The sequence below is a fragment of the Hyperolius riggenbachi genome, chromosome 2 (assembly GCF_040937935.1).
Source record: "Hyperolius riggenbachi isolate aHypRig1 chromosome 2, aHypRig1.pri, whole genome shotgun sequence".
In the NCBI taxonomy this organism is placed as follows: Eukaryota; Metazoa; Chordata; class Amphibia; order Anura; family Hyperoliidae; genus Hyperolius; species Hyperolius riggenbachi.
Window position 1 is genome coordinate 29,711,805 of NC_090647.1, and position 11,212 is coordinate 29,723,016.

Genomic DNA, 11,212 nt, shown 5'->3' on the forward strand with positions numbered 1-11,212 from the left:
AGTGTTGGATAATTAATGAGTGACGCAGAGCCGAGACAAGGTCCTCCAGCATCCAAGGCTGAGACACCAATGATGTATGATCGCATTCACAATTTCCGCTTGAAATTACTTTTTGCAAAAAAGCACAGTAAAAAAAAAGATAAAAGCGCGGTAACATGGTAAAAATGTGTCATGTTAGAGGTAAATTTCCACAAAAAAAACGAAATTCATAATGAAACAAGAGCGCATGGTTTTACACCTAATTACCAATTTTTTTATCTGCCGCTATTTTTCACTTTACATCCAGTTACATGTAGTCTAGAGCATTTTGAGCTGTGTTTGCTGGACTTTTCCCACAGAAACTGGATTTTTTCCACAGAAAACAAAATTTTCCGCACCTTTAACAACTTTTTTGAACGATTACCGCCATGTTATCGCATTTTTTACTGACCTTTATCGCACTTGGACATCAAATGTAAATGTGGGGAAAAAAACCTAGTTACAGATGGTAATTGTTCCTTAAAAATGTCTTTACTACACGTGGTATTGTGAATAGAGCCCAATGTCAGTGAGCATGAACCTTTGAGAGCCTTCAGACAGCTCAGCTGAGCCTAATTAAGCCATTAGGAGACCAGGAGCTCCACCCACAAATCATAAGAACTTTAAAACTATCTAGGCTTCCTGACTATCATCAGTGTTATGTGGAGGAGATCAGAAGCCACCATGAGACCTCTCGTTGTCCTGCTGTTGCTGGTTCTTCTGGCCGTCTCCTGGACTCCCGGTAAGTTAGGCATGAGGTCTTCACATTGACAGCTTCACAATTTTCATAGAGTGCTCAAAATAATCAGTTTGGACAACTATTCCAGCAGCAATCATTTCATATACCTCGACCTGGAGAATCTCCCGAATGCCTTGCTGAACCTTCATCTGTTGTAATCACAGGAACTAGGGCAAGAAACGTTCTATTTCTCTAGACTCACAAGACTTGTCAGCTGCCCCAAATTTCCACACACAGTCCCGGGATTTCACACAAAATGATGTGTGTCTTTACTTATCACTAAAAAACAACAACACATGTATCCAGGCACATCGCCATCTAGGACATTAAATAAGTTATTAAGGACAGGGCCGGAGCTACCATAGGAAAAAATGGGCAATTGCCCCAGGGCCCCAGAGCCTGTAGGGGCCCCCAAGTTGTCCCTCCCCATCTTAACTGTTGCTCCCCAGGGACTCTGCAGAGTCTGTTAAAGGGACTCCGAGCTCTGAAAAAAAAGGAAAGTTGTACTCACCAGGGGCTTTTTCCAGCCCAGTGCTGGTCGGGAGGTCCCACGCCGGCGTCCTGGCTCCTCTCCTTCTCCCCGCTCCGGAATGGCTGGCAGGCCGCAGCCCGGGCGACACTCTCCCGAGTGTCGGGCTGCTTCTTCCGCATATGACGCGGATTACGTCACACGCCGGCCGCCTCGCGTCATCACGGCGGCCGGCGTGAAAGTACTGCGCATGCGCGAACAAAGCGCGCATGCGCAGTACTTTCACGCCGGCCGCCGTGATGACGCGAGGCGGCCGGCGTGTGACGTAATCCGCGTCATATGCGGAAGAAGCAGCCCGACACTCGGGAGAGTGTCGCCCGGGCTGCGGCCTGCCAGCCATTCCGGAGCGGGGAGAAGGAGAGGAGCCAGGACGCTGGCGTGGGACCTCCCGACCAGCACTGGGCTGGAAAAAGCCCCTGGTGAGTACAACTTTCCTTTTTTTTCAGAGCTCGGAGTCCCTTTAAGTTGGGAGGTGATTGGGGGAGGGTCAGCAGCCAGCTCAGGGGCCCAGGAGGGAAATTTGGCTGCAACAAAGGGCCTCTAATGGTGCTTTTTGGTCGGGGGGGGGGGTGTCTGTTGGGGGGCCCCCAGGCTAATTTTGCCCTAGGGCCCAATTGTTACTTGAACTGGCCCTGATTAAGGAAAGGGAGGTGCTAAAGGGGGTGTGGCCAGAAAATTAGCAAAAATTCAGTAACCCTTCGCACTCTCGCATGCAAATGTTCAAACAAATGCATTCACAGATTCAATCATATAGGCACCACTGTTATCCCTACAGCTAAGTTAAAAGCCGGGGTCTTAGTTCACAAAGGAATGCATTGTTTTGCTTAGTCACCTACACCACCCAGGTAAACGTCCCAACTCCAGCTATCTGTCCCAGGAGTAGACGTCAGGATGTTTGCTCCTAATCCCTAGATAGGTTTGATGCAATGAATGTTTGCATGTCTGCACTATGCATGTTACAGGGCCAGAGTTAGGACACTTACGCTCATCTGCGTAGCCACCATGTTCTGGGGATAGCATTTTCTTCTTTTTGACTTAGGACACTTCCGTTTACCTGGGTACTTCTGCGGAGACTCCGCTCCGCCTTCCAAGCAGAGATCCGCGTGCTTTCCTGCAGTCGCCATTCCAGGCCATTCACGCCAATCGGCGTGCAGTGGGCCTGGGGCTGCCGCCGCGTTCATGCCAATTGGCGTGGAGCGGTCGGCAAGCAGTTAAAAGGAAATAAGTATGGCAGCCTCCATATCCCTCTCACTTCAGTTGTCCTTTAAACATCATAAGGGGTTCCTAAGGTGGCAACTTAACCAATTCAGGACCAGAGGTTACACCCCCCTAGTGACCAGGCCATTTTTTATAATTCAGCACTTCACAATTTTAACAGTTTATTGCTCGGTCATACAACTTAGCACCCAAATTATTTTCACCTCCTTTTCTTCTCACAAATAGAGCTTTCTTTTGGTGGTAGGTGATTGCTGCTACTAGTTTTAGTTTTAGTTTTAATTATTAAAAAAAGACTGAAATTAAAAATAAATAAATAAATAAACATAGCAGAGGTGTCAAAGGTTATCCTAGCTGATCTCACTCAGATGCTAATTGAGCACAAAGAGTCCCTTTCCTGGCCAGTGACACCAGGTGTGAAAGCCCCAGCAGCAAGCAAATGGCAAGTGTTACTGCCTTTTGAAGAGGCCAGACTGTCTGACTCCGTCAGAAGCAGAGAGTAGATGAATGTTGTATATGATTTTTTGCCTATTTACGGAATACCGTAAATAGGATAGTTATGAGAGCGGTATCATTGGGTTTGTAGTGTCTTGCTGAACTTTTTGATACCAGTCTTGAGGGGCAAGGGGTACGCTACAACCAAGTTATTAAACTTCTCAGGAACTGGACCCTCTACCCTAATCAAGTCTGATGTCATAGGAATTATCATAATCTGAGGAATATTAATCTGTTACCAGCGCAAATGTGGCATTTATCGGTTTTGAATTACAGCGTTTTATAAGTTTAAACCTAAATCTCTCTCCGAGGGAATGAACTGTGATTGGTTTGTAATTCAGAGGGGGCAGGCGTTGCCACACCCCAAACCAGCTTCATCAAAAGCACATTGCCAGCAGGCGGACCTCAGTCCTCCCCTGTGTACCATCACCTGATCAAGCCAGCCAGAGGACCACGTGGCTGGTGGCCATTTTCCTGAACTGAAACAAAGGACATTTTTCCATGTGCTCAGATTTTCCCAGAAAGGACATATTTCCACGAACCTAAGTATTTTATTCCATTTTTTTATCATACTGTGCTATTATTTGTCTCTATAATTGTTGATTTTAACGATTTTCTGTATATATTATTTATGTTGCATTTTTAATAAACGACGCTAACGTCATTTATTTGTCGGATACACCTATTATTCAGCCGCACAAACTGAACCCTGGTTTCTGAAGAGTCGCTACTATTGTTGATAGCTAGATAAAATAGAGCGTGTTTAACCGTTTTCTATTTGCAGGTCTAGAGTCAGTCAGTGGGTTCCTCTGTCCCATGGTAACAGAGGTGGTGGCAGTTATACCCTGAAATAGTGTGTAATTTGTGTTACCGTAACTCACAGGCTCCCTTCTAGTCGATCTGCTGCCAAAATCCCAGCGATTTCTGCGCACCAATTGTGACCACAGATTGCATGGTCTGTGTGCTGAAACCGATTGGGAGGCATTGTGCGGTCCGGCCACTAGGGGCCCTGTGACAGCGATCGCATTTTATAGTGGAAAAGGGCCCTTTGGTAAGTCATCAATCTACCTCCGGTTATCTTTAAGCCCAGCATTATCTTTATATGTCTGTGATGTCAGTGACAGTCACTGTTCTCCCTCTCTGCAGGTGACGGAGCCGCCCCCTTTATCTGGGGGTGTGACAGCTTCCTGGGATACTGCCGCCTGGCCTGCTTCGCACGTGAATCTTCAGTGGGACAGAAGGAATGTGCGGAGGGGATGCTGTAAGTACTCACCTGTATCCAGCTGAGCTCCGCCTCCACACACCACAACTGACTGCCTCTTCCTGCTCCAGAAGAGCCAAGGTCCTCCTCCCCATACACCCCAACAGACGGCCTCTTCCTGCTGCAGAAGAGCCAAGCTCCTCCTCCCCATACACCCCAACAGGCCGCCTCTTCCTGTTCCAGAAGATGCTTTTTCACTTCCTCATTTCCCATGAGGAGAACCATACACACGTTATAAGTACAGGTCATCCATTTCCTTCCCCCCCAAGTGCTGAAGGTGTGTACTGTCTCCATAATGCCTAGGCAAACATGGTAAAACTGAATTGTATGCTGTTGATGAATGATGTCAAAGGCCCCCTCCCTGGTTTAGGGATGCTTGTTCCAGGCTGAGACAAACTGCCTCTTCCATCCCTCTAGTTTTTTTCTCTGTCCACAATGCGCGCATCCATCTGAAAATGGCGCCTGTGAATAATGGCGCACAGTGTTGCCGCTAATCCGTTTGCTGCTTATCGCTATTTAACGTTAAAGCCTTATTGTTATTTAGCGTTAAAGCCTTATCGTTATTTAGCGTTAACACACATAACCCTCTCTGTACCTATCCCTAACCCATAAACCCCCCCCCCCCCCCCCCTGGTGGTGCCTAACCCTAACCACCCCCCTGGTGGTGCCTAACCCTAACCACCCCCCTGGTGGTGCCTAATCCTAACCACCCCCCTGGTGGTGCCTAACGCTAAGACCCCCCCCCCCCCCCAGTGGTGCCTAACCCTAACCTTGACAGTGTTACATTAAATCCATTCACCGTTTTGCAGTTAAATAACGTCTGCAGTTTGGCTTATGTAGGTCGCTATTGATAAATAACGTTACTGTGAACAATAACGTCTGCTGTTTGGCAAATGAATGGCACTATTGATAAATAACGTTAGTGTGTGCCACTATTGATAAATAACGTTAGTGTGTGCCATTTTTCTTTTTTCCCTGTGCGCCATTATTATGCAGTACTAACGATAAATAGCGATAAGCGTATCTTTTTAATTCGGCGCCATTTTTATGCATAGGCGCTGTGCGCCATTATTCACTGATCTCCAATGCGCAGCCTGGACATTTTGGCATCAGTACATACTCCAAGCCTGGCACTTAAAGTGATTAAAGTGTACTTGAGCCACAGCTCGGATCAGAAACACATACTTACCCAAGGAGAGGGAAGCCTCTGGATCCTAATCCCGTCACCGCTTGCTGCAGGTGACAGGTGCTGCCACTCAGAAAAGGATTCAGATGAAATGGGGCCCCAGGCAAGATCGCACTTTTTGCCCAGCCCTGATTGTCACCTGTTTTTTTTTAAGTAAGATTTAGTGGGGGCTAGCATTCACTGGGCCCCTAGACTCTCTCTAGGCCCTAGGCAGCTGCCTAGGCATGCCTTGTGTATGATCCGGCTCTGCTGCAGCTGCGTGAGGGTAAGCAAGCAGCAACGGGGTCCTGGAAGATGGCATGGGAAGGCTCAGCCAGGAACACACTAAGCAGTGAGGGAAATATAGCGTTTTGCTGCATTTTGTGCGTTTGCGTTTTGCTTTTTTTTATTCCACACGTGTTTTTCTTGCGTTTTGTGAGCATTTGAATGCGTTTGCGGTTCGCATATATAAATCTCATCTGCGTTTTGAATGTGTTTTATTAATGAGTTTTATGCAAATCACTAGGAAGTCAACAGGAATCGGAAATACATGATCAAACTTGATTTAAAAAAACAAACCCATATAAAACACATGCAAAACGTGTACAAAATGCACTACCTCTGCGTCACCATTACCTTTCATTGTGTGCGTTTTTGAAAAAAAAAAGTTTGCAGAACGCAAGTATATGCATTTTTTTCATGTGGCCCATTGACTTGCATTATGTGCGTTTTCGCGGCATTTTCCCGCAACGCTAGCGTTTCTGACGAGTGTGTTCCCTGCATAAGGTCCAAAGGCTTCCCTCTCCTGACTTAAAGAGACTCCGTAACAAAAATTGCGTCCTGTTTTTTATCATCCTACAAGTTCCAAAAGCTATTCTAATGTGTTCTAGCTTACTGCAGCACTTTCTACTGTCACAGTCTCTGTAATAAATCAATGTATCTTTCCCCTGTCAGACTTGTCAGCCTGTGTCTGGAAGGCTGCCAAGTTCTTCAGTGTTGTGGTTCTGCTATGAACTCCCCCTTCCAGGCCCCTCTATGCACACTGCCTGTGTGTTATTTAGGATTAGAGCAGCTTCTCTCTTATCTTTTACAAGCTGGATAAATCGTCCTCTGAGCTGGCTGGGCTTTCACATACTGAAGAATTACAGACAAGGGCAAAGCTGTTTGCAGAAGGAAACAAGCAGCCTGAAACTTCAGTGCATGAGAACAGGGGGAAAGAAACACACAAATGATCTCTTGAGATTCAAAAGGAATGCTGTATACAGCCTGCTTGTGTATGGATGTATTTTCTATGTGTGGACATACTGTACATCAACCTACTTCCTGTTTTGGTGGCCATTTTGTTTGTTTATAAACAAACTTTTTAAAACTGTTTTTAACCACTTTTAATGCGGCGGGGAGCGGCGAAATTGTGACAGAGGGTAATAGGAGATGTCCCCTAACGCACTGGTATGTTTACTTTTGTGCGATTTTAACAATACAGATTCTCTTTAAAGAGGAACTCCAGTGAAAATAATGTAATAAAAAAAGTGCTTCATTTTTACAATAATTATGTATAAATGATTTAGTCAGTGTTTGCCCGTTGTGAAATCTTTCCTCTCCGTGGTTTACATTCTGACATTTATCACATGGTGACATTTTTACTGCTGGCAGGTGATGTAGCTGCTGCATGCTGTTTTGGCTGTTGGAGACAGCTGTAAACAGCTATTTCCCACAATGTAACAAGGTTCACAGACAGGAAACTGCCAGGAGTACCACGGTCCTCAGAGCTTCTTGTGGGAGGGGTTTCACCACAATATCAGTCATACAGCGCCCCCTGATGGTCTGTTTGTGAAAAGCAATAGATTTCTCATGTAAAAGGGGGCATCAGCTACTGATTGGGATAAAGTTAAATTCTTGGTTGGAGTTTCTCTTTAAGTACCGGTATGTTACAATTATCAACTGCATAATAGTGTCAGTTAGCTAGACTATTGAGTGAAGAACATAAGTGTACTAACTGTTATTATAAAATGCCTCAGTTTATAATCTGGCTGGTTTATAATTAAAGGACCACTAGAACGAAAAAAGTAACAAATTTAAATCTGACAGAACCGGCAGGTTTTGGACTAGTCCCTCTCCTCATGGGGGATTCTCAGGGGTTTCTTTTCAAAAGCATTTTCTGAACAGCAGTTGCTAAGTCTAACTGCCAACCAGTTAAGATACCAGTCAGCCTCCCTAACGGCAGTCAGGGCCCATTCACACCTGAGCGGGAATCGCGCGATTCCCGCTCATGGCAAACCGCTAGCGGTTTTGTAAAAACCGCTACACATTGTAGCAAGTGGCAGTGTTCTCACTGCTGCGTTTGCGGTTAGAGATAACCGCAAATGCACTGCATGCAACAGTTTGCGTTTCACGATTGTGATCAGCGTGCAAAGCGCGCTAATCACGGTCGCTCCAAAACCGCCGTAGTGTTCTGTAATTTTTCCGCGTTAATCGCGGAGAAATCACTCCCACAAAACCGCCAGCGTTTTGCGATTCTAGGTGTGAACGGGCCCTTAGTGCCCATTTACACTAGGCGATAAGCGGCCGTTTACAGATAATCACCGGCTATTGCTAGTGCTTTTAAAAGCGCTAGTGGAGTGGCTGGATGGTGTAATGGCTAAGGGCTCTGCCTCTGACACAGGAGACCTGGGTTCAAATCTCGGCTCTGTCTGTTCAGTAAGCTGCACCTATTCAGTAGGAGACCTTGGGCCAGTCTCTCTAACACTGCTACTGCCTATAGGGCGCGTCCCAGTGGCTGCAGCTCTGGCGCTTTGAGTCCGCCAGGAGAAAAGCGCGATATAAATGTTATGTGTTTGTTTGTTTGTTAGTGTAATGTAATGTATATAGAAGTGATCTCCCTGTCATGATTGCCAGCGATTTGCGATAAATGCAAACACGGTGCTTGCAGCACTTTTCTGTGATTTTTTTTTTTCAGCGATCGCGATTGCAATGAAAGCGAATCATGATCGCTTAAAAATCGCAAAAAAATTACAGTGAATAAATACGTGTTTATTGCATAATAAAAAGGCGCAACAAAACGCTAACGCTAATTGCTAACGTTTTGCAGTCTCAAGTGTGAATGGGACCTTAGACTTAGAACTGCTGTTTAGGAAATGCTTTTGAAAACAAAGAGAACCCTGAGAATCCCCCATGAGGAGATAAGTCCAAAACTTGTCAGTTCTGTCAAATTTTAACCGCTTACATCTTTCGCTGGAGTGGTCCGTTAAAGGCTACCCGAGGTGAAAATAAACAAATGAAATAAACAATTGTATCTATCCTCCTAAAATAACTTTTTAAGATATTCCACAGTTTTATTTTATATTTAAATCTACGTTTAAGTTTTTACTGTTTTATATTTTTTCCTCAATGACACATTCATTGAAGTATGCCAGAGCTAAAATCTATGAACTTTTGACCTTTTTTATCTTTTTATGACTGTAATTTCTTATCAGTGAGAGTCACACTGTAGTCTGACCCAGTCCTGAACTGCCACTTACATACCGGATGTTTAACCCTTTCAGGCAGAGAAAGGAAAAAAAGGAACACAGCCTAGTTATTTATGTGCTTGGCACTGTACATACACATGTCTATCTCATCATGTCACACAGCCCCGTTTCTATGGGCATGCGACACGTGCCATCGCCCGGGGCGCTTTATTTTGCGGCAGGAGGGGGGAAGCCGAGGGAACAGACATAGTAGTTACAACTCACCTTCTCCAGCCGTTCCCCCGCAGCTTCAATGTCTTTCCTCTTCCGGCGTCCGTCGCCTGGTAACAGCGCCCCCTGTGATGACGTATCGCGTGTCATCACAGGGAGCGCTGTTACTGAGACAGATGCCGGGAAAGGAAGGACATTGAAGCAGCGCGGGTTCGGAGGAAGGAGGTGAGTTGTAACTATTATGCCCGCTCCCCCAGCCTGCCACACAACTACGGGAACCTACCTAACTGACCTAAACTGCGGGAACCTACCTAACTGACCTAAACTGCGGGAACCTAACTAACCCATACTGCGGGAACCTACCTAACTAACCCATACTGCGGGAACCTACCTAACTAACCTATACTGCGGCAACCTACCTACCTAACTGACCTAAACTGCGGGAACTTACCTAACTGACCTAAACTGCGGGAACCTACCTAACTGACCTAAACTGCGGGAACCTACCTAACTGACCTAAACTGCGGGAACCTACCTAACTGACCTAAACTGCGGGAACCTACCTAACCCATACTGCGGGAACCTACCTAACTAACCCATACTGCGGGAACCTACCTAACTAACCTATACTGGCTCCGTGGGGGGGGGGGGGGGCGATTTTTACTCCCTCGCCCTGGGTGAAACTTATCCTAGAAACTGCCCCGATGTCACATGTCACCTCGGGTATCCTTTAAGGAGCCTGTGAGAGATGGAGAAGATGGTCTGAAAATGCTGCCAGTTATTTATTATTTATCTATTTGTATTTATGAAGCGCCAACATATTACGCAGCGCTGAACATTAGTTACTAACCGTTTTCTCTCCTGCAGGTGCTGCGTTCCCAACGGTATCGGAGATTCCTGGTGAAGCATTTCAGGATGGCGTTCGGCAGACAAGAGATGATAATCGTCCGACGTGCATTTTTAGAATTTTTTGCACAGTGTGCTGAAGTCTGGGTAGCATAGAAAGGATGTAATTGTATGTGTTAATTTAATGTATAGATAAAGCAGATGCTGGAAATAAATCTCACCAGTAATATAAGAATTAAATGGTCGTTCTTCCATTCCATTGTGTCGATCTGTAACAATCATGGCCGGATTTGTCGGCAGGCCTCATGGGCTGTGGCCTTGGGCAGCAGATGGGCTGGGGCACCGTTGAAGCTGATCATCCTCCTGTGTGTGGTGTTCTTCTACTATCATCCGCTGCCTGCCTGCCCCCCTCACCTCGCCCGCATGATGTTAACGAGAGCCATGCTCTCCTCCCCAAAAGATCCCCTTGCTTGCTGCACTTCATATGCAGACCGGCAGATCAGCGGTGCAGGTAGCTGACAGTGGCGAGAGCGACCGGTGTGTCCCGTGACCACACCATACACAGGAAGTGACATCACTGGTCTGCACATGAAGTGCAGCAAGCAAGCGAGAGGAACTTTTACACTTGGCTATATGTTATGCAAATCTATGGTGAGGATATTTCCATCCCTTTGGTTTGTTCCCCTGTAACAGCATCGGTTGGTCAGGGGAAATGGACTTGTCTAACTCTCCATTAATAAGAGCAGATATTGCTGACCAAAAGGTCTTAACCCCTTTGGCAAAACCACCAGATGTTCACTTGTGTGTGACGGCATGCAATAAGGGGGGGGGGGGGGTAAGGTAGGCCTGATGGAGAACTCTCATATTAGTTTCAATGTGGGAGAAGTAGCTACTACCTTTGTACAAAGTAAGGGCCGGGCGGTGCACAACAAAAAGTGCTGGCATAATTGCAAATGCAACGCTTTTTGAAGTGTTTTTTTATTTTTTATTTTTTTAAAGAAAACCTGTAACTAAAAAAAGTTGCCCTGGGGGGTACTCACCTCGGTAAGGGGAAGCCTCCGGATCCTATCGAGGCTTCCCCGTCATCCTGTGTCCCACGGCGGTCTCGCTGTGCCCCTCTGAACAGCAGGTATGTAAATATTTACCTTCCCGGCTCCAGCGCAGGCGCAGTATCGGCTCTCCGCTTGGAGATAGGCGGAAATAGCCGATCTCTGTCGGCCCGCTCTACTGCGCAGGCGCAAGTCTCCTGCTCCTGTGTAGTAGAGTG

General features: G+C 46.3%; 1 long non-coding RNA gene across 1 annotated transcript; it reads left to right on the forward strand.

The window, feature by feature from the left end:
- Positions 1-660: 660 nt before the first annotated feature.
- LOC137545404 (uncharacterized) lies at positions 661-10,185 on the forward strand. The gene is made up of 3 exons (XR_011026027.1): positions 661-760; positions 4,143-4,257; positions 9,967-10,185. It is a non-coding gene; the product is annotated as an uncharacterized lncRNA (long non-coding RNA).
- Positions 10,186-11,212: the final 1,027 nt, after the last annotated feature.